Below are 24154 nucleotides of genomic sequence, written 5' to 3'. Positions count from 1 at the left end.
GGCAGCCAAGGCGCAAGTTGTTAAAATGTTCAGTCCTGAAGAATGAACGACACTACCACATCCCAGGAAGTGTAATGAAACACAGTTCTCAAACGGAATTCCTTGAAAATAGTATCTAATTGGTTCTTCAGAGTATTGTTTGGCATATGGGAAGCATTTAATTCTCTCTCTGACCTCTGTGCAAAAAAAAGCGCCACCTCTTACATAGCTCTTATCTACAGAGGGCCGATCTCTTCTTGTGTGCTAAACTGTTAATTTAAACCAGTGTTGTCACACCAGTATTCCCCTCTCCTCGCGTGAGCTCTTATTCCTCAGGGATCTCTGCCAAATCCACGCTTACCCTGGAATAAGCATTACGCAATTGTCGTCGTCAGTGGTGTAAGTGGTAGCACTTCCTTATCCTGACTAAGCAAAGAGACATTTTAATGAAACAGCTCTGTAGGATTTGGACTTGTACAGGCTGCAAGTAACTGGAAACATAAGTCTTTCTGCTTTCTGTATTGATTCCTCTCAGATACAGCATGATTTACTTTCCAGTGTGTGTCTGTCGGTTTAATTTCTTCTCATGTTTTCGAGTCCCCGGGTAGCTGTAATTCACCCCTTGGCTTGCCCTCTGACATGGTGAGGACAGCAGCATATAATCAATGGCAGGCTCACTCCTATTAATCTTGTTCGGTAAGGGCCTGATCCTCTTTCTGCGAAGGGCAAGAGGACAGCTCACACCAACTTCAGTGTAGGCAGGAGAGTGGCCCAAACACTAATGGCTTCAGCAGCAGGTGTTTCAAGGAGCCCACATCAATCTTCCCTTTTGTTGAGATTAAGACTTTTGCCACCCTGTGCTGGGCTGGAAGTCAAATACCCATGCAACCTGACTCTCCAGCATTGGATGTGAAAGGTGTTGCCATGCAAAGCTCTCCATTCATTTTAATTGCAAGAAAAATTAGCAAATAGCCCACTTGAAAAATGAACATTTTACCACAATTACCTTAAGCTCTTGTATTTAACGATCTTCTGATACTGGAAGGAAGAAGCACTATATACTGTGGGGAAGGTGAATTTCTTTCTTTCCAGTGGCAAAAATCTCCCTGGAACCAGGTAGAGATGTGGGTTTTGGATCAGAAAAAGGATTGTTTCATTAGCCTGAGACTAGGAATAGAGTCATTTGGAAGCAGAGGAGACCTCATTTCAGAGTTTCAGTCTGTCAAGACTGAACTACCTGCACTGGGAGTGGACGTGAACATAAGGCAGCGTTGTACTACTGTCTCATAGTTAATTTTTTAACAACAGCCGTTCAAAGATATCCAGAAGCCTGGAATGCTGCAGTACTTCCTGAGAAGGTAGATTAAGCTCCAGTCCTACAAGGATTTTGGTCTGTAAGTCTTGATTTTTGTATTGTGTGAAACTCATGTAAGTCCATCTATGCACCTACACCTGTGAAGTGGGCTAAATGCATACCAGCTACTCAAGAGCTCAATAAATATGCAAGCTATACAATTAAACAACCAAACATGTAATTTATTGCATATCTGTAGATTTCCGAATAGTTAGGAGCATATTTATATATATATCTCAATCATTCACTGTCTAGCCTTTCAAGTTTTTGTATATTTATATTTTGTATTATTTATGGTGCATGATGCAGAACATATGCATGGACATATGCATGGACATATGCACGGACATATGTTTATATACACAAGTAGGGGCTAATATAGTAAATATTTACATTTTCTGTATATATTGAAACAGAAAGAGAGAAAGCACAGGCTATTTGAACTACTTCTACTCTTAATATAATATATGATTTTGGCTGTTCAGTTGTTGATGTAAGCGGGTCAGCAGATAGCTGAACTGTATCTCATTAAAATATTTTTCATATAATATTGCCTTTTAAAATGAGTCTATTTAAAATTTTGTAGGATTTATGTCTGTCTGACAGGATCAATTTTTAATTTAAAGGTAGTAAGAGGTGTCAGTGGCTGAGAGAGACAGTAATTTGCTTACAGTTATTCATTACAACTTCTATGCTGTACTTAGAGCTGTTATTGTCTTTGTTTTGAGGGCTTTGCAATAGAAAATAGAAAGAGTTAAGAAACTGAACTTTATTTTTGTAACTGTTCTGTTGCTAATACTTGATTAGCAACTTTGATCAATAAATTATTTGTAGAGCAGTTTGAAATAAAGCAGTATGTAATTAGATACTTGCCTAGAAGGGGAATAGAATGGTACTTTGTATTGTTTGCAAATAATTTTACTCAAATGCAGGACAAAAGGGCTCTTCTTCATGAATATGTACAAAGGAACCACATGCATACATAAACATTCTAGTTTAGCCCTGCTTGGGACCAATCTACGCAGTCTCTCTCTCTCTCACTCCCTCCACCCTTCGAGAGAATACAGAGAGATAATATAAGAAAAAAAGCCTCGAGGTTTGAGATAAGGACAGGGAGAGATCCTTAAAGTTACTGTTACAGATAAAAGAGACTCAACTTGGGGAAAACTATTCATTTATTATTAAAACTAAAGAAGGGTAATGTGAACGAGAACAAAATAACTTCCCCCCACCCCTCCCTCTTCCCGGGCTTAACTTTATGTTCATTTATCTCTACCTCCTTCCCCTCCTGAGCGACACAGGGGGGAAGAGGGAATGGGGCTTATGGTCAGTTCATCACATGTTGTTTTCCACCACTCCTTCCTTCTCAGAGGAGGAACTCACATTGTCCCCCTGCTCCAGCATGGGGTCCCTCCCACAGGCTACAGTCCTTCATAAACTGCTCTGGCGCAGGCTGTTTTTCCACGGGGTGCTGTTCCTCCAGAACAGGTGCCCCAGCGTGGGCCCTCTATGGGCCACAACCTCCTTTAGGCATCTGCCTGCCCCGGTGTGGGGTCCTCCGCGGGCTGCAGGTGGATCTCTGCTCCTCCGTGGGCCTCCATGGGCTGCAGGGGGACAACCTGCTTCATCATGGTTATCACCAGAGGCTGCAGGGGAATCTCTGGCAGGAGCAACATTACTCCTTCCCCTCCTTCTTCGCTGATCTTGGCATCTGCAGCCGTTCCTCTCCCATGAAATTCTTCACCATCAGGCTCAGACAGACGCCTCTCAGGTTCTCTTCACATCTCCTCTCCACTTCTTGCAGCTGGCGGGGCTGAATTACGCCTATCTGGAGGCCAGAGGGTGAGGGCCGCAAGGCCCACAAGGCTTATGCCTCCCCCTCTCTGCCCCCACTTCAGCTTCTTCACATCTTCTTTTTTTTTAAAATTTATTTTCCCCCTTCTTAAATATGTTATTGCAGAGGCGTTGTCAGGGAACATTTTGCTACCAATTGGCTGGGCCCTGGCCAGCAGCAGGTCCACCTTTGGCCCGGCTGAGTCCACCGAACAAAGGGGAAACTTCTAGCAGCCCCCCCTCACTAAACAAAACCAACACAAAACCTTACATACACACTCGTATCATCTTGTGGATGAAATATCTGAATAAAATTTGTGTTTTCCTTTTTATTTCCTGATTCAACATACACAAATTGTTAAATCTTTCCAATGACTTAATGTCCTATAGGGAAATCCTGTTTAATTCCCGTTCCCCTAGACCCTTCATTGCTCCAAAGTGACTCCAGTTGCCCACCTCCGCAGGGACAGGTCTCACCCCATCCCTGGTTTGCCAAAGGTGAGAAGCTGTCTGTGAAGTTTAAAGGTCTGAGCGGTGCTGAGACATGCTGTATTGGGGACAAGGTGAGCTGAACCCCAAAATGTCTCCTAATGACTTCTATTCAGACACTAAAAGTTAAAATAGAAGTGGGAGTTTGCTCCAGTTACTTAAGAGTTTTGTAGGCACCAAGATATTTATCCAGGGTATGTTTTGGGAAAAAATACCTGGGATGATAAACTTCCTGTTTATCTTCATGCATTCGTCTGTGAAGGTAAAGTCCTCCCCGCCCTGAGCTGCTATATGGTGGATGCAGAAACGGGAGTGGGAAAGGACTGAGGTCCCCAGCAGCAGTGTCAGGCCTCCCAGAGCAGCCTGGTGGGGTCAGTTCCTGCAGGTTAGGGTATATGGATGCAGGCATTTTTCAGTGTTGTTTTTTTTTTCTGTGTCAGCAGCTGTAACTGCCTTTTCATGTTGCAACCAACTCTCATGAGAGGTATCGCAGAAACTGCTGGGCTGGGCGCCTTTTGTTTCTTGTTTCCAGCAGTGGCCCATGCCAAGAGCTTGGGGAAAGGTATCAGAAAGGCTGGCAGCAGTTGAGGATGAGGATAGCCTGCCTCTCGTGGGCATCTCTTCTTTGGTGCTATTTGGTAGCTGTGGCATTGCTGGAGGGTTGAAGTTCTTTCTCAATCCTGGAGGAGTTACAAGTATTCAATCAGAGTCTTTCACAAAGAGGCATGCAAAGGCTTCATATACTGCTTTGATCATTATCTGAATTAACTCCCATGTTATGACTAGTCTGGCATAGGAGTTACAAAACCAGCATTTCAAATTTCAAAAGATGGTGTTGCTTGGTCTGCTCCGTTTAGGGACTGGCACACCATGAAGTCTATATTTGGACCCACCTCCCTCGTACTCCATGACAGTGAGTGGTATTAAAAATTGGTGTTCACACTTGATCCTCTCTTCAGCTTCATGTCGCCATGGAGCACTCTTCTGGATGGGCTTGTTTATTCCTATTTGGTTTTTACCCTTTTTCTCTCTTGCCCTGTACTGACACAGGCCATTCTCCTAATATCTTGCAAATATAGTCACTAGGTAACAGAGAAACAATGCAGGCCCTTGCCAGTTGTCAATCACATGATCGAAGAGCACAGCAGTGTGTGTCCCAGGTCAGTGATGAATTTACATCCAGTCTTGTCTAGCACTTTCTTACTCTGCATATTAAAGACCGTATTCAGACGTGGAAAACTGGAACCAGAGAGTCTTTGCCACAAACTTATGAGCTTAAGTCCTTCACAGGTTGCTGCAGAGATCATTACTTTTTTTTCTTTTTCCTGAGCCAGGTAGAAGCAATGTCACCTTCACCACTTTACCCTGCATGTGACTTCAGTTGATCTTGACCCACAGCCAAGATGCTGAGTGCTAGCTTTGTGATTCAAGCTCTGGCATGCTGAAGATGGGAACAAAAATGTGAGACTTCACATTACACTTTGGCAAGGTCTGTAAAATTCAACACTAAACCCCTTTAAATCCTTTTGGTTAAAGTTTTGTTTTTTTAAAGGTTAGTGATCATTTGTTCATGAGAATGAGGTGCTGCTGCAAATAAGAAGCATAAATTAGATCACAGTAGAGCTAATAATTTTTTATTTCATGCTCTTTGTACGCAATTTAAGCTTTAGCTTTAAAAGATTGCTTTACTCACATGGACAGAAGACTTGCTCTGCTTTCCTCTTTAGGAAAATATTTGAGATGCCAGCTAATGGACAACTCATGCTTGTAGTGAGTTGAGAGCTCTGTTACAAACCATTGTCCACTGACCTTGGTTTTAATATATTTCCAGTATGTAGGAAAAATAGGATGCAAACAGTGCTCCCTAATTTCGGTACAGCTTTATTTCAGAGGTTTGGGGACATAAATATCTATGGGAAGGAAAGATTTCCCTTTTGGTATAAAGCAATTGTTGCAGTATTATAACTGTGTCCATGAGCTCATGTCTATGGCATTTCTTTAAGGAACCTTAGGCTAACGTGTGCTCGGATCACTGCACTGTTAACATTATTCCTAACAGCTTTCCCTCCATCCCTTTCCCTCCTCTCTGGTAATCTCCCGCGCTTTGATGTTTTCCAGTCCCATGTCCCCATCTCCCAACACTTGCTAAAGTTCTCTCTCTGCAGTCCTCTCAAAAGCTCCTAGTCTCACTCACTGTCTACCAGCCTTCAATGGTATTGGTTCATGCTTGACATCAGATGGACCTCAACAAAGTTTTAGCATGCTTTTTATCCAGGACAACTCAGTGTTCAGTATACCAGCAATGCTAACATATCAGCTTTTTACTTTTCCAGTAACTGCATCACATATCTATGTGTAAGGTATACCTCATCTGTTTACTCTTGCTAGACATAAATGTTTTATAGCTTTGTATAGAAATTTTTCAGCAACAAAAATAGAAACACTGATGTCAGTTCTTGATAAGTAACTCGTATCAAATCACATCCCACTGGTAATCTGGCATAGCTCTTTCTTACAAAAGTATTATGTGAATGGATGCCCAAAATAACATTTGATGTTATTAGGAGTATCAGGGTCTCATCTGTAACAACAAGAACCACTGAAAATTGTGCAGAAATGAAACAGATTATGATACTTATACAAAGAAACTCGTGAGCTTCTTTTTAACTTCCCTGTGTGACATGTCGTGGTTTTGTTTAGTAGGGGGGGGCCTAAGGTGGTAGCTTCTGTAGGAAACTGCTAGAAGTCACTCCCCTTTGTTCAGGGGACTTGGCCAGGCCTAGGGCGGACCCACTGCTGGCCAAGGCTGAGCCGATTGGTAGCAGAATGTCTCGTGATAACGCCTCTGCGATAACGTATTTAAGAATGGGAAAACAGAAAAAAAGAGAGAGGAGAGAAGATGTGAAGAAGCTGAGCAGGGGCAGAGGCGCAGAGGGGGAGGTGCAGGCCTATGGGCCTTGCAGGCCTCACCCTCTGGCCTCTCGCCAGGCGGCCGACTGGGCCCAACTCGGTCCGGCCCGGCTGCAAGAAGTGGAGAGGAGATGAGAAGTGAATAAGATGTAAAAAAGATCCTGAGAGACATCTACCAGCCTGTTGTGAGGAATGGCTGCAGATGCCAAGGTCAGTTCAGAAGGAGGGGGAGGAGTAATGCGGCTCCTGGCCAAGATTCCCCTGCAGCCTGTGGTGACGACCATGGTGGAGCAGGTTGTCCCCCTGCAGCCCATGGAGGTCCACGGAGGAGCAGAGATCCACTTGGAGCCCGTGAAGGACCCCGTACTGGGGGAGGTGGATGCCTGAAAGCAGCTGTGGCCCGTGGAGGGCCTGCTGGGACAGCTGTTCTAGAGGGACTGCACCCATGGAAGAGATGACCCACGCCGGAGCAGTTCCACGAAGGACTGTGGCCCGTGGGAGGGACCCCACGATGGAGCAGGGGAGGAATGTGAGGAGTTCTTCCCCTGACGACGAAGCAGCGGTGTAAAACAACATATGATGAACTGACTGCAACCCCCATTCCCTCTTCTCCCCCTGTGCCGCTTGCGGGGGGAAAGGTAGAGATAATGTTAAGCTTGGGAAGAGGGAGGGGTGGATGGAGGTTATCTTGTTCTCTGTCTCATTATCCTGCTATTTGTAGTAATAAATGAATAGTTTTCCCCAAGTCGAGTCTGTTTTGCCCGTGACGGTAACTTTAAGGATTTCTCCCTGTCCTTATCTCAAACCTCGAGCCGTTTTTCTTATATTTTCTCTCCCTGTTCTCTCGGAAGGTAGGGGGAGTGAGAGAGAGACTGCGTAGTCTGGTCCTGATCGGGGCTGAACTACGACTTATTGAGATTGACTTATTGAGATTATTCCAACCTCATCATTAAATGTCATCAGTGATAACATAAACTTCAGAAAAACTAATCTTTGTGAAGGTTTTCAGGTCTTTTCTCCAGTTATAAAAATGATATAAGAGTAATTTCACAAATACTGAGATAAAGTAAATATTTAATTACTCACTTTCTTTCATAGTTCCTCTTTAAGTTTTCCCTGAAATCATTATATCTGCCTTTTTAAAGTCAGCGTTTACCACTATGGTACTAGATATGTTAGCATGGAAGATTTAGTTCAGTTGTTGGGAAAAATTTTGGGAGTCTGAGGGCAATGAAACTATGCAATGCATCTCTAGAGAAAGTACACATTCTTCAGCATTGGAGGTGTTTGCAGTCAGGAATCACACTAGGATAGGTGATCTTGCCTTAGCATAAGGGATGCATGAAACAATCTTTTGAGATTTCTTCAAGCCCTATTTTCTTACAATTTTATGTAGTAGTATTTCCTATTGTAACTATTTTCTAGGAGTAATAACTAATATTAAGTAACGATTGCAGGATAGGAGCTGTCAATAACAACTGAAATCTCTAGGTACCAGAGAAATGGTGTCAAAACATATGAAAAGACTGAAGTAAATGTCTACTAGTGTTGTTAAATTATTTGAAATGAAATTAAATTCAGACAAAGGAAGCTGAAATAAAACTCTGATGAGACCATTAGAAGCTAAGTGGTGCTTTTGTTCATTTCTAAATACCCATTGATATATACGTGTATATATACATACAACATATGTACATACAGATAGGGATCTTTATTTGGGCTGGATGTAAGGGCATAATTGTACGAACATAGGTCCTGTGAGTCACCTTTGACTGACAGATCATAGGTGGGAGAAATTAATATTTGGGTAATGTTGTTTTGTCCTCAAAATATGCTAAGGCCCTGCTCTACTTAGCTGTGCAATACGCATAAGAGAAAGCTCTGTTAAGTCTGGCAGGGCTCTGACTGCTTAGGTGCAGTTGGGAATCAGCCGGGAATGAAGGCTTTGTCATTTGGGAAGGTATTGCTAGGCTGAAGCTATGAAAACAACCTGATCCTACTTGATTTTGACAATTTAATTTCCATCATTGGTGTCTGGAAGTGACAATGTGCTGAAAATGAAGGATTCGGCTGCTCAGAAATTATTAAGTAAGCCTTGGTAGAGATGGGAAATGCAACATACCTGTGTGATTCACAATTTTTTCTTAATCAAGTGCTTGCAAAATTTCCTAGAAGAGGGAAAAAATACATGTTTTCTGCCAGCTTACTATTGTTTTAGCTTCTCTCCCAATTTCTGCAATAAAATCTCCATCCAGGGAGAATTATTCAGTGTTCACCACAGCCCATAGCCTGAACTATCACTCTTGGTTTTGATTAAGCTGCAAGTCCTGCTCTAAAACCGCTAAGCAAATAAGACAATTGTATGTTCACACCAGAGCAGAGAGTGTGAATTTTCCTTCACGTACCGTTCCATATGTTACAGCTGTGACAGCTACTCACACCATGGTTCTGCATTAAATATAAGACAGAGGGGACGATCCTGCAAACTTTTGCTCTAATCATCATATTCCTTCCCATGGAGAATAATTAAAGCTGATTTTGTGCAGGATTGTCCGCAGAGAAGTAAAACTTACACATGAGGCAACCCAGGTGGAAGAGCTTGCAAGAGGACTCATTCTCAGAGCTTTCTGCAGCTCTGCAGAGGGCTCATAGAAGTAACTGCATGAAATCTGCAGTGCTAGCAGGGATTAAATTGTCTCTGCCAGACACAGCCATATTTAGAAGCTTATCCTTTGATTTCTTTTCTGTCTTTTTTTTTTTAATCATAAAGGGCAAAGAAATTGATAGGCAGCAGTTAGGCACAGAGCTATGCCTAATCAGGCAGTCTCTATGTATTAGATTTCTGTATACGAATTCATAAGCAATGATGACATTTCAAGAGGTTTTCTAGAATTTCCATAACCTTTCTGTCTGGATGTGCCCTGTATGCTAACAGACATGAGTAGATGCTCTATAATACCAGCGTGGCTGTTCCTCTGAAATTTTACCCATGGTCCCAACCATGTAGCGGTTAGAGGTATCCAGAAATCCTAGAGAAATACACAGAGCTCTCAGAATCTATCTGGGCAAAATTATTAGAGGAAATAGGTAGTGTCAGAGAAACTGTAAACATATGAGAAGCTCAGTTGTGGAGGAAGTCCTATTAAAATGTGTTGAATCTTGATCATGAACATGCAATTACCTTGTATGGCTAGTAGGGAGAGAGCAAAGCAGAGCAGAGCAGAGAGAATGGCAAGCTCCCGGTGGCCCGCTGTCCACATTGCTTTGTGTGAGGCATGGAACTGTACCACAGCAACAGATAAAGCTTTGTTTGAGCAGAGCAGGGAGGGGAAAACTAGCTGGCCCATGGGTGAGCTATGGTGGCAGCTGAGGACAGAACATTCCTTTTCAATTGAATTTTCCTGGCATGCAGCTTCTAATGTGTTCTCTCCTAGAACTGCAAGAAAAATCAAAGTGGGTTTAATAACTTCCATTATGAAAAAAGAGGAGGCATTACCATGCCATTCCATTGCTTTATTGGCTTATGGAAAGAAAGAAAGAAGAATTTCTTTTGATCCCACACAAGAAGAACCATGTCTGTTTCTCATTTTGAATTCAAAACCCATGCACAAGGAAAAGGAAACTAAACTAGCTGTAGCTCTATCCAAGCACATGTGGAAGCACATACATAATGCCTGATTTTACAAAGAAATGCTTCCCACTGACCCCATCCCACACAGAGTGGAGTGGAGGTGGTCTGTTCTGATGTAGTTTTGAGTCACTTCAGTAACGCCATGGGCTTATTGCAACAAAAAGTTTGGTGTGAACATTGTACCCCATGGATGTAATTCATTGGTAAGTTACCCACTGATTTAATCTTTGGAGGCACTGAATATTGAGTTTATTTTTCTTTTGAGTTCTTCTAAGTGTGCTCCTTCAATGTAGCTCATCTCAACAGCCTGCAGTCAGCATCTCAAACAAATCAGCAAACATGAAGGTGTATGTTTATATGCAAGAGCATGTGTGAGAGAGGGAAAATGGGGGAAAAGAAGGGAAGGAAGAAAGAGAAAAAGAGAGAGAAAGAGAGAGAAGGAGAAGGAGAGAGAATGTGTGGAAGAGAGAGAAATAGAGAGCAAGAAAGGAAGAGAGAGAGGGAAAGAAAGAGAGAGAAATGTCAAGGAGGAGATTCTGCTGTCTTTTACTATGTCTATTCTGTGTTTACTTTCTGAGTTATGTTGAGCAAAACCTATTTTGCCTTATTGTAAAGAAAGCACCTGGGTAAAAGGACACCCTTCAAAGAAGCACAAGGACTTTCTGGAAGGACACAGTATGCATATAAAGTGCTCGCTCATCACTTTGTTGAATTCTTATCCAGGCATTATTTAAACTGTTTTCATATGGCACAGGTCTTTTTTATAAAACCCCACCCACTCAGATACCATATTAAAAAAGGCTATCAGATTTCTTTGGCATTGTCTGATTCACAAATCCTTCTTGGCTTTAGGCCAATAGGTTTGTCTGCTCTATCCATCTAAAAATACATGCTTCTCTCAGGTTTTGCTAATATTTTACCTGGAACTGAAGTTAGGCTGCCAGAGCTAGACTTACCCTGTTCTCTCTCTAGTCTTTTTAAAGATCGCAACATTTCTGTTTTTTCCCTTTGTCTGTTTTCCAATTTTTTTTACAATTACAGAAACTTAAGCATTCTTCTGAACATGTGTAGGAGTGTCAGGGTTGCTAGAATAATTGTTTGCTCTTTACTAAGAGCTTTGACTTATTTTTTTTTTCATTATCCTACCCTTGTAAGATTTAGAGTTGATGAATTCTTGTTGCTGTTATCCTCTTGCATCAGTGCTGTGCTGTCCTCTACAGATCAAGAAAGAGCTTTTCCTATTTCCCAGCTCCTGTGTGATGTAAGAGTTTCCATACTTTTTCTCTCTTTCTTTCTTTTTTTTTTTTTTTTTTTTTTTAATGTTACTGGACTACAACGTAACTTTTGAGCATAGCTCTGAGGAACAGGTGGGGTAGAAGCTGGGCTAGGACAGGAGTGAGCTGGCAGTTTGAGTTGGAGGCAAACCTCTGAGCAGGAGGATCCTTCTTGCATCATCCTTGCTTCCAGGAGTTACAGAGAAGAGGGGTGTAATTTGTTACTGATCTTCTTTCTCACGCTAGCTTAGCCACTCTGCATGGCAGATAGTGGTGAGGGGACAGAGCCAACCATTGCCTGTCCCTTACTCACCACTTGCAAGTTGGCCTTACTGAAGTCTGCTATCTGAATCCACTGATACAACTGCTCCTGCTGTGTGGAAAAGGTTTCTCATTTCCCTGCACAGATATTTAATCTGAATTAGACAGTAAGAGAGGTGTCTAGTTTAGATAAGTGCCAAAGCTGCAGTGACTATTCAAATCTTGTCAGGGCCTCTTGGCTGGAGTTATCACGAAATCTCTCATGAAATAGTCGATCTTGTGTTTTGGACACAGTACGTGCTTATAGCTTCTATCAGGGAGGATAGAAACAGCTGTCCTTTCTCCGGAGCCCTGGCCATAGCCAGGAGTGGGGAATACAGGGATAAATAGAAATTTAAAAGACCTTTAAAACAGAATGCAGGAAAGCCAAGGGGTATTGTAAAAGTTTGAACCCATTCCTATTTTATCTGACTTCAGATATATTCCCTCTGATTTCTCCACTTCCAAAAGCACAGTGGCTACTATGCAAAGTAGCCCTTGCCTACAGCTGCTGAGACAGCAAGAATCTCCTGTCTTGCAATTCCAGGGACAGTACAAAGACTTCCATCGTGCCATCATGTATCATCAGGAATGGCAACTGCTTGTTTTCTGTGTGATATATTAGTCTGAAACAACATAAATGTCAACTGGCTGCCTGCACATATTACACCAGGAGAAAATAGCACTGCTCTGAACCTCTAACACTGTGGGCAAAATGAAATGCTTGTATCTTTAAAAAATTAAACAGAAATAGTGTATTACAACTTAAGTAATAGTTAAAATCAAATTTACTTCTTATTTCTTGCACCACCTCCCCTTTCGCACCACTAGGACAGTTTTCCCTACATTCTGACCTCTTGGTCCCAGCCAGTTTCACCTTGCTTGTGCTGGTCCTGGCCATAGGCATAAAGCTGTATTCATTTGTCTCACAGCTATGTCTGTTTAGTGATAAAATGATCCTAAACAAAAAAATACTAAATGTTGTTATCTCCCTTAGTGCAATGAGTGTCTTGACATCCTTCTTGGTTTTGAAGAAAAATGGTTTATAAAAATAGTGAGAGCCAGTCTCTGTATTATCATCAAACAACAGAAAAGGAACCCAGGGCTTGGCTTGAATGATGGGGTTCTCCTTGGCAGGAAAACGTATAAAATCATTGAAATCAAATAGGAATCTTTGTATGCTTCAGCAAAGACTTGTTATATTGCTGTGATGCCTTTGGCAATTTTGTAAAAGATGAGTTCTCTTTACAGAAAGATGTGTTTGATCCAGCATCATTATCTTAGTTTGAAACCACATAAATAATTGCACGTGATAAATCCAGTTAATTTTAAAGAGTACACTTACAAAAACATAAGCTTTAAAAACTGTTTCTTAAGTGGGCATAATCTGTCTTCCAGCTTTGACAGTACATCTATCCCTTTCTTTCATTTCCTGGCTGGCATGGTGGAAATAGACTCACAACTGTCCTCAGGACAGTTCAGAAACAATAGATTCGAGCTGAACCACCGGATATTAAGAGATTAAGTCTGCCCTGTCATGACTGCAGTTTTAAGAAAACTATTTCAAGGACTGATTGTAGAATAGGCACAGTATCATGGAGCTCTGTACAGCCTGCAAAGCCACCTCCAAATATCTATCCAACCTCTTGCGTGGGTTTTGCAGCCTGTGCTATATTCCTGGCTACCACAGCTAAATCTGCTACCACTACCCAATATACTGGGTAGGTATCCTTTAAATGAGTAGGCTTACATGTCAGGACCTACAGTGCACTCATCACTGTAGTGCAAATTCTTGTATTTAAGTTAGTGGACCTACTCTTGCAAGCCAAGTTATTCCTATGCTTATATGTTTGCTAGGTGCTGATACTATGCATGGACTTTTTTTTAATAAATGGAGAGAGTCAGAACTTGCAGTGCCATTTGCATATACATATCTGTAAATTAGAAGCATATGAAAAATTGTACTCACCATATATAGAAGAAAGATATTAAGGCTTCCAGGAATTATAGAGAAAGTAAGAAGTGTCGGTTTGTTATTGTACCCTTAAGAAGAAATGATATATTAAAGGAAAAAATAATACACTCATGAAACACTCCCACTGCACAGTAAAAATAAGTAACAGCAAAAGATTAAGTTGTAAAGATGGTTACATTACATTATGCTTTATGTTACTCTATATTATATTTTGCAGTTCTACTATTATATTTTCTGTCTTAGTTTTTTTTCTGCTCACCCTGTAACAGCCTGATAGCTTTTGTTTTGCACAATTACTGATTACTGTGCAATTGCTCAAAGTCGAGCAAGTCTAGCGAACCACGGCCATAATGCATTGCAAGATAACTCTTTTTTTTTTTTTTGTACTTTTCTTCTGATAACATGGAGGCTGTATTTACCAGAATAATTTAGTAAGTATAGTTTTATCACAACGCTTCGGAGTAACTACAAACCTCTGACAGCTGCAGCTGTTTTCAGAGCCTGGAATGAAATGGAAGATGAGTCAGTCTGACACTGTGCCAAGGGATACTGCCAGTGCAACACAACCTCCGTGATACCTCCAGTGAGGAAAGCAATGACACTGAAGAGGAGGTGTCTGAAAGGCTGAGCCAAAATATGCCTCAGTGACAGATCTCAAGAAAGGAGCTCCATCCCCTAGAAGGGAAGTCAGTAGATGCAAACCTGTTCATCTGGGTTTGACACTGTCAGCCTCATCAGCTGAATGGGCAGACCATGTCTGCTACACAGCATTCACTGGAGAATGTACTTGGAGATGTGCGGGTCTGCTCGTTGTAGGATCAATGAGTTTGAAGGGCCTCACTGATGCAAAGATGTGTCCTCCAGCGCCTTCTTCCTGAAGCTTCACTGCATATAATCTTGTAAAAGAGAAATGTGGGTAGCGTGGGAAAATGAGACAAATGAACAGCATTAAATTGGCAGAATGTCCATATAAGGCAGCAGATTCCACGATGAAGATTTTTTACTTTAACAAAAAAAGAGTAGGGAAAGTGTAAAAAGCGACCATGACAGAGTCTGTCAATAACAGAACACCATATAGGGAATTAAACCCAGGAAAATCTAAAGTCACAACCCTATCATCTTTGCTGTGTAGAAAATATTAGAAAATCATGAGATTTTGGAAAATTATTGCTCAGTTCTTAGCATTATGAGCTTTTATCAAATGGGATGTGCGACCTGCTAAGCAACTCAATAAAAGTAATCTGAGATGCATATGCAACTGTACAAAAGACATTCCAGACAGGGATTCCTATAAATTTAGATATTAAGTTGATATTAAGGAGGAGAGAGAGCACATTTTGATCCCCAAATAACCTCCAACAAGCACACTTTGCTCTTTGATATGCTCTTACTTGCTGAGTAGGTAGAATAGCACTTGGTGTGAGCTTACTGGCTCCTGGTAGGACCATTTACTAAATAGCAACAAAATTAAGGGCTAGTATTATTAATAGTGGACCTTTCCTCAGTAAGTCAGTCAGTTTTCCATGCAAAACACTAAGGGCAAGAAGGGTAATTTAGTGTATAGGACAGGATTAGAAAACAGCTTTATAAGAATACAAGAACTCTCTGCATCCTGTCAGAGGCCATTTAGTCTGCAGGGTTTGCTAATATGAGATCCTACAGATAGAGGGTTAAAATCTTGTTTAAGTCAATGTCTTTGTGGGCAGCTGGATGTTCCTTTACATCTGGAAATGGCTGATATACCCTCATTTTTTTAAGCTTCTGTAACTGTGGATGAAACTATTTAGACTTCTGAGAAATGGGCAGCTTCAGGGACAGCTGAATTTGTTCTGTTAAAACCTTCTTTTTCTGTGTGAGAATCAAGAGCTGGCCACCCTCACCCTTCTTTCTGCAAGTGCTAGGAAATGACACTCTTACCTGGAGGGCAGCGGAGTTTCTTCAAGGAATGATGGCGTTTTGCATTTTCCTTGAATTCCCAGAGGCCTCTTCATACAGTCCCACTAGCACCTGCATTGACGAACACTGCTGGTGGTTCAGGGAGACAAGTACTTGGGGAGAAGCATACCTCTGTGCAAATATGTTTGTTCATACACCAAAACTGTATGTGTGTGTATGGCTAATATAACATGTTGGTTGGTATCATTGTGGCTTACACTAGAGCTCTTTCAGTTCTTCAGTTATTCACATAATCTTCAGACTAAATATCCCTTCATATTTTTTTAAATCAGGCACAAGCATATTCAGGAAATTATGTGACATTCACTAATGTGACATTTATCCCTATTCATAACGTTTAATGCCAAGGAAAAATGATAGTGCTACACACAACCTACTGGCTGATCCTTTTGACATTGCAGAAATATGATAGTTTGTTTTTTTTCCCTCTATTTTTATAGTTCTCTGCAGCTTGATCCTTGGCAAAAGCACATGACAGACAATAATTGCAGAACAGTAACAAAAGAAACAAGGGAGGATGAGAAATTTGAGACAGGAGATAGGAGTGAGCAGGAATATGAAGGAGTGACTTAATAGACTCTCCTGGAATATACTGGAAGTCCCCGGACAGGTCAGCCAGGTGGCTGCTGGTGAAACTAGCAGAAGAGTTTAAGAAGTGGCCATTTTCAGGCACTCCCAAGTACCGGACAGAGGTTGTCATTGTAAAGCTTCATGCAACAGAATGTGAAAGTGTCCCTGGTCCACTTCAGTGTGCAGTTAGCATTGCTAGCTGAGGCCAGTGCTGAAGCTATCCATAACTGCCAAAGAAGGGTGAGAAGGCACTATCTGAGGTGACAGTAACTGCTTAACCTGCCAACCCATATCTGTGAGAAGGCAGTAGGGAGACAGTGTTGTGTACCATCCAGCTGACTTGGCCAAAAATGCCCATAGGAATGATTTTCTATGTGACTCACAAGGAAGAAGCGCTATGACTGACAGTCTGGGACCATGGCTGGTTCCTTCTGGGCAGGGCAAGGGATGCATTACCACTGTCTGCCTGAGAAGTTTATACAAAAAAAAAAAGCATTTTCAACCATATAAATGATCATTTTACTGTAGATATATTTCAAGCTGGAGAACTTTTTTAAATTTAGCACTTGAACTGAAAAAAAAAAAGTTTGTCATGCTTGTTTAGATGCCAGTAGATGGCACACAGTCTTCCTGCTTATGCAGTTCATATGCAGGGAAAACGTCCTGCGGAAGCAATCCCACAAGCGTTATTGAACTGATGATAAGAAAGCAGTGATGGCATAGTGCACAAATGGTGTTCAGTCCCATTTGGGCTTCTCATATGTTTATATTGTTATGGGTCCAGACTGCTAATACCTTAAGCCTCAGGCTCTAACTTGAGCAGGAAGGTTTATTTTTGGAAGAAGAATTTTTCCCATAGACAAGTGCCTGCAATACCAACTTTTTTTTTTTTTTTTTTTAAATAAACCATACAGAAAAACTTAGGCCAAACCAAAATGATTTGACCCAAAACATCATTGTACCACTGACAAAGGAATAGTCAAAACCCAAGCTGTAAAGTCTGTACATCAGATGCATTGCACTGCCAACAGCGTGTCTAGGAGGTGGCGGTGGAGAAGAGATTGACTTGGCTCATGTATGCACAGATGAAAGACTTTGGATGACATGCAATTCTGTGGGTGCACAGCCACCGCAAAGGTGAAAAGCCAAACTGGGCTGATCTGCTGTGGCCACTCAGGGAGAAGCTGAACAAGTCCTGGCACACATGAGACAGCAGCATAGAGAAGCCTGTAGAAGAGGTAAGGAACACACATCCAATATGTTGTTGTTGTAGTTACAAGCCCAACAATCTCTCATAATCATTAATCTCTGTGAAAAATGCATTGGGTAGGGCACTCTGGATACCTACATTGGAGCACTGACATGTGGGCTGATCACCATTGAAATCCAAGATATGAGACACCTTACCCTAAAATTCACTTCTGCATTGCCCTCTAATATGCATTTGACAAGGGTTCAGCTTGCAAAACCTATGTGTGTAGTGCTATCAGAGGTGCCTAAAGATATTTAGACAGTCATATGGAAGAGATGGATTTGACACCAGACTCACCGATGAGCTACATGCTGTGCAGGGGCAACAGGGCTGTGAGGGATAGCAGAGGGCATCTCAGATAGCCGAGTGTGATCATGCTTAAGTAACTGAACTGAGCCCGATGACTAGATCTCCACTGACTGCATGGCTGGGAAAGATGAGTTCTGATGCTGAACTCACTAAAACTGAAGCACAAGGGATGTCACCAAAAAGGTCAAAAGAAATGCCTATTCTGAACTTCATATGTGCAGTCCATGGCAGAAATGAAATATAACCCCTTGGAATTTCTCTTCCAGAGTTCACAGAACCAGAAAGTAGCATATACCTTAGACTAGGAGCCAAGGACAAAGGCTGAGAGCTGTATCTCTCTGGTCCTGTTCTTTGACCCAGTACCTCACGTGGATCTTCAAATCCCATGACTTGTCTCTGTTTATTCCTTTACAGATAAAATCTTCTCTCTGCTCTACTTTCACCATCCTGTTTGTGAAGCTTAATTAACACAGTTAACAAGTTAACTGATTCTAAGTCTTTTTTAATCTTTACTCTTACCACTTCATGTAACTTCTTGAGTTACACTTTGTCTTTGAAATTCATACTGGATGCTCTCCAAAAAAATTCAAGTCAGAATCTTCCACACACAGAGTTTTTCCCAACAAAATCTCCTTATCACTCATTTAAAAGACATCACTAATTTCCAGCCCAGAGCGGACTTGGAGTGAATAGGACTTACAAAGCCTTTGAAAATACTAGTAGAAACTGGCATTGTATTCCCGTTAAAGTCAACAGCTGTTCATAAATGCAGCTTCAGTGGTGCCACTATGTTCCCATCATTCAGCCATATTAAGTATGTTACATAAAAGATGACATTTGTTGGTGGAGAAATGAAGCACATAGTTCCTTTCATTACATAATGCATGTAGGAAGAAGGTAAATCTTCAGCATTTGTCAAGTTCAAGGGGAACCACAAAGTTATGAAGGCTGGTCAGGCTCATAGAGCAAAAGACAAAAACTGTATAACCCTCATTTTTTAGTGAGAAGGTGAAGGCCTTTACCAAAGCAGAGATTCATGGCTAATTATTGCAGGGTTGTTGTGTCATCCCAATGGATGGGCCTGCCTTTTCAGCTGGAGCTGCAGCTCCTGTTCACTCTCCTCAGTGAAGCAGTGGAACCCCCCAGTGGTTTACTGAAGGTTGAAAGGAATTTTATTTTTTTTTACTCCAATACAAAGGAAAAAAAAAAAAGATTTGGATAAATAAAAGAAAATCTATCTCTGCACAGCAGACTTTTTTTTTAAAAGAGATCAATATGCACTACTTCACACGTATCTCAATTATCTTCCAGAATAGGAAGCGGATGTTTGTAAACTGTGGACCTGACACAATGAGGGTATAATTTCCCATTAAACCTAACACTATGTGTGTGTAGGTTGCAGCTAAGAGGGACAGTCCCACTCCCCTGCCTGCGGCTGTGCGCTCCCGTTGCCTCATATCTAGTGATCACAGGGCTGATAGAGAGCATTGCTTCAACTAGCTAAGCCAGCAGAAATAATGTCCTGCTCCAAATGAGTAGGGTTCACTCAGATCAGTAAGCTGTACTGATTCGTCCTGCAGAGTCACTAGGTTCAGTGCAAGAGAGGAATAAGACCTTCTGATTGGAGGACGAGGAAGAGAGAAAGGAGGAGAGAATGAACCCATCCCGATAGCAGCAGTCCGTAGCAGCACTGGATTATGTGTATCAGGAAACTGTACCATTAACATGTCAAACAAACACAGTGTATTATACAGTTATAATTATACTGCACTTATGCTAAGAGCATGTGATTTAATAGATAAAACACAACATCAGCCCTAGAACTTGATATCTTTTATTCTGTCTATTCATATGCAGCAGTATTTTTAGGCATTGCAAGTAGTAATAATATGTCACAGTAGCAACAGAGGTTAAGGTTCCACTGTGCAAACAGGTACTAATGCACACTCCATAGGCTCTTTAAGGAAACAAAGAAGGTACGATGATAGCTCTAGGGTAAAAGAATGGGTTATCCCCACTTCATAACAAAAGAACTGAAGTATGCTCTGTTTAAGGAAGCTGCTTGTGATGGTGTGTATGAACTCCTTTGAAAATCTGGGAATTGAATGTATTTCTGTCAAGTACCTCCACAGAGTGATCATTCTGTAGCAAGGATGACCTTAGATGGTGGCAGTCTGAATGGAAACAGTCACTTTGACAAGATTTCTGGGCTATCAGATAGTTAGAGTGATTTTTAGTTTTTTTTTTTTTCACTGCCTTCATGGTTGGGACTTGGATGCTTTTCTTTGAATACTAATGAATTATGACACTTACATTTACATAATTCATTCTGAATTCTTGAAATATTTATCTACCTCTACAAAGTATTAAAATTTGTAAAACCATAATATTTAAAATTCTAAAAGAGACCAAATAAAGTTTTTTAATATCAACATATTTCTAATACTTTCATTTGGAGGCTTGTGAGAATTTTAACATAGAAAACTGGTATTGTATAAGCGCTAATTACAAACTCTGCCTCTGTCATTGCAATAATTCTAAAGTCCTCTCAGAAACATTAATTAAAGTTACTTGGAATGCCCTGTGCCAGCATTTCCCTTAATACAGAGTGTGTGCATCTTTGGGTACAAGAGGTACCTGCAGAATTTTGATACTGGAACACGCTAATTGTAATCAGGAAGGAAGCAGACTTGGAAAAAATAATTTGGAAAAATTTGTGCTATTGCTGAGATAGTTACAGATTTCAGGGATTTCCAGGGCTAAATTTCTACAAGCATGTTTTTTAAATTCTGCAGACTTCTAATAAGACAGATCAAACACATTGAAAATAATTTAAAATTAATCCACTAAGTTTAATGGTGAAATGCAATATTCATACTAGAAAACACACACACAAAAAAAATGCAATTCTGAGAGAGAAGTCAAGATCAGAATCCTAGGTTTATGATGATGAGAGGGTGTTCTCTTCATCCCAAGCCTCATTGGCCAGCACTGGAGACACCGTACCAGCGTGATACATCATAATCTGCTGGGGCAAATCATGAGCTCTTTGTAAGCTGCTGAGGTAGATTTCACATGCTTAATGAACAGATCGAATTAGGGCCAAAGAAATTTCTGTTTGTTACACTGCATCAGGCATTCACAATTAGACAGTTTGCAGTATGATGGAGCATGTAAACCCAGCACGGGTCTTGCTTACCTAGACATAGCTCAGGTGAGGAGCTGCTCCCAGTTTCACCTGTGGAAGTCAGAACAAAAATCTGGGCTGCAATGTCTTTTTTTCTCTCCTGGCTGCAGGATCCTCTTTCAAGTTTCCTCTTAAAAGCAGAGCAAAATAAGCTCTGACTCCCTTGAAGTCAGTGGCAACATTCCCATCACTTTTCCCTTCTTAGCAACCCTCACCTTAATTTTTTCTGACTTATCCAGCCAAGCAGATAACAGAAAGAAGCTGCTCCCCTTCCTCAGCCTGCCATTGTGCCTGCTGCTCTGACCTAGGGAGTAGCTCTTGACTTTGATGCCGAGTGCCTCAGTGCGCTGGAATTTACTGTTAGAAAGGAAACACTCTGACTGCTATAGGACACCATGGGGCATGTGTTGCTTACACAGTAATGTCACCCTTTGGGTCATTGTAAGGCAGAAGGTAAAGCTGACAAGTGGTGTTTATCTGTCAACGACATCTTGTACGTGCCTTGAAGTGTCTCCAAGCCGACTGTCTTGGAAAAAAAATGCAATCTAGGCTTTAAAGTTTAATCTTCCCTCGTCTTACTACATAGAGTAAGACCCCATTTGTGGATGCTACATCTATACAGAAAGTATTTCTCATCACTTCTCAACCAAGGTCATGTCTTGTTTACATGGCAGAAAAGCAGAGAGCATGACAGAGTGGGAAAGTCTTCTTTCTTGGCAGGTCTGCAGTGCAAGGCTGTGATTAAACTGAGCCGGCCAGGTAAATCCAGGTGTCTTCCATTAACACCAGTAAGTTCAGCAAAGACGTCAGACAAAAAGGACTGCCTTCACAAATTAGATGGGGACTTAAAACGTAACAGATGTCCTGAGATGCAGCATTCTTCCATGCTGAGGTACTTCCCTCTCTTGCAAAAGCAGAAGTTGTGCATTTTTTGGTTGTACATCTTTAGTCTTCCACTTGCCAGCATGGTAGAAATTGAAATAATGGACTTGGTATTTTTATTGTTAGAAAAGAAAAAATGCCCTATGGATTATCAATGATCTCAAAAAAAAAAAAATCACCAAAATCTATAATGTTCTATTTTAAACAGAGTATGTGGCAAAGGCAGAATCTGAGCATCACTATGATGCGATTCTGCTGTAGGCATGGAGAACAGGATTTTCAGGCCTTGTGTCTGGTGGGAGATGATGTGGGACTTCAGTGGGGCTTGGGCACTGTCAAACCTCTTTCTAGCATCCTCCTGGAGAAGCACGGTTATGGGTTTCTCCTGATGGGAGGGAAGGCTCCGTCTGCTGTTGCTTCTTATCCTTCATCCTTGGGCTCAGTAAATAACTGTTTCCTGGAGGCTCAAAAGCTCCAAATATTAAAACTGGTGAAAAATGGTTTTCCATTATGTGAGATTTCAAAACTTTATTAGTACCAAACCAAGATGCTGTTTATTTTTTACTGAAAACACATAGACACACTAGCATTTTGGGAGTTATTTCCAGATTTAGTCCTGTGTGGACTGGGAATCCTTTCCCATTCTTCTCTAAACTGACCATTTCTGCCAGTATTCTTATTTCATTCAATCAGCTTTTCTCAATATCAATAAAACTTTTAAATGGAAAATTTTTAAATAGAATCATAGAATATCTCAAGTCGGAAGGGATCCGTAAGGATCATCAAGTCCAACTCCCTGTTCCTCACAAGACTACCTGAAACCAAACCATATGACTAAGAGCATTGTTTAGTTAAATAGTTTCATTAAAGATTTGTCTCTGAGATCTTCTGGGAAGGTCCTGATCCTTTGTCTTGGTGACAAGACAAAGATTTTTCTCTGCTAACAAACAGACAGTGACTTACTAGAATAGAGACTGAGAGAGTTCATTCCCAGGAATAGCAGCAAAGATGAAGTTATGGATGCAGAACTAGCAGCTGCAAGAGCAAATAAGGACTTTGGATGTTTGACCAAGGGAATTTATTAAAGCATACGAGTGAGAATGATTTAATTATCTAATGCTTTGGTTAGCTGCTGTTTGGGAACTGCTCAAGGAGCTGGACAGAGTTAAAATAGGATACTCATGTTTTGGAAAGAGACCACAGAAGATTAATTGGGGCAGGCATGGAAGGGAAAGGCTCAGAGAGCTTAGCATGTTTGGCCCCTGAGATGGCTGACAAGAGTGCTTACAATGGTACACAAAAGCCGTACTGCAATGAGGATAAATTTTGATCAGAAGATGTTCAGTTTATGGAAGGGCAAAATACAAGGTCACAAGCCAACTTATGGAAGGAGAATATGAAGTTATGAGAAAGAACATGTCCATCCAGAGACATGAGGCAGACTGTGCAAACAGGAGTGCTTTTAGCAATAGGGTAAGTTAAAGAATGGATGGCTGGGGATAGCACAGCCTCTAGTTCTATCTACTGAGGTACAGGAGGTGGGCTAAAAAAAACCATGGAGCTCAGCTCTTTCCACCTCACAATTTCTGTGAAGATTCTGGCTCAATCATTTGGCAAGTAGGCTGGCAGCTGAGTCAGAACATGGTTTGTGGCCCTTTCACTTGCCCAGGAGTTGTGTTTTCAGCACAGAGGAGCTAAACGCTTGCTCTTCTGGCTCAGCTCCTTCCCAAGATGAGTTGCAGTCAGATCAGCTGAGTGACTGCCATATACAGGGAAGCAGAGCAGGACTGCAGGAAAAAAAAAATTATTAAAAATCTGAACTTCATAGTACGAACAGATAAATGCATTTATTAACAGAGAGTGTACCAGATTAAGTGAATGGATAATTTAAAGTATGTTTAAATACCTCTGTGATCCAAGAAGCATAAGCTTAGAGATAACTAAAATGGAAAAAAAAAAAAAACAAACCAAAAAAAGATCAAGTGTTTCCTCCACTTCAGTTTTTTTCCTTCTTTTTAAACCAGGCTTAAAGCAATTTGGGCAATTGTTGGCCAAAATCAACACTTCTTCTATACGCAGTGATAAGGCAAGTTTGGTGACTAACATCTACTCTGCAGATTTGGAAAAGACATATAAGAAGGCAAGCTCTGAATGACTTCTGTAGAATAACATCAAAGTACTAATAACCGTTACAACACAAGCAAGATGGGGTCAACATTGTGACAACATTTGTGCAGGAAAAAAAAAATAAAC

General features: G+C 41.2%; 1 long non-coding RNA gene across 1 annotated transcript; it reads right to left on the bottom strand.

Moving 5' to 3' along the window:
- Nucleotides 1-1489: 1489 nt before the first annotated feature.
- Nucleotides 1490-15751, bottom strand: LOC147602129 (uncharacterized). The gene is made up of 4 exons (XR_015257579.1): nucleotides 15663-15751; nucleotides 14448-14641; nucleotides 13740-13813; nucleotides 1490-5096 (listed from the first exon to the last, which is right to left on the bottom strand). It is a non-coding gene; the product is annotated as an uncharacterized LOC147602129 (long non-coding RNA).
- Nucleotides 15752-24154: the final 8403 nt, after the last annotated feature.

The sequence above is a fragment of the Chlamydotis macqueenii genome, chromosome 1 (genome assembly GCF_036417535.1).
Source record: "Chlamydotis macqueenii isolate bChlMac1 chromosome 1, bChlMac1.mat, whole genome shotgun sequence".
NCBI lineage: Eukaryota > Metazoa > Chordata > Aves > Otidiformes > Otididae > Chlamydotis > Chlamydotis macqueenii.
The sequence above is the reverse complement of the archived record's forward strand: the minus strand, read 5'-3'. Positions and strand labels throughout refer to the sequence as shown.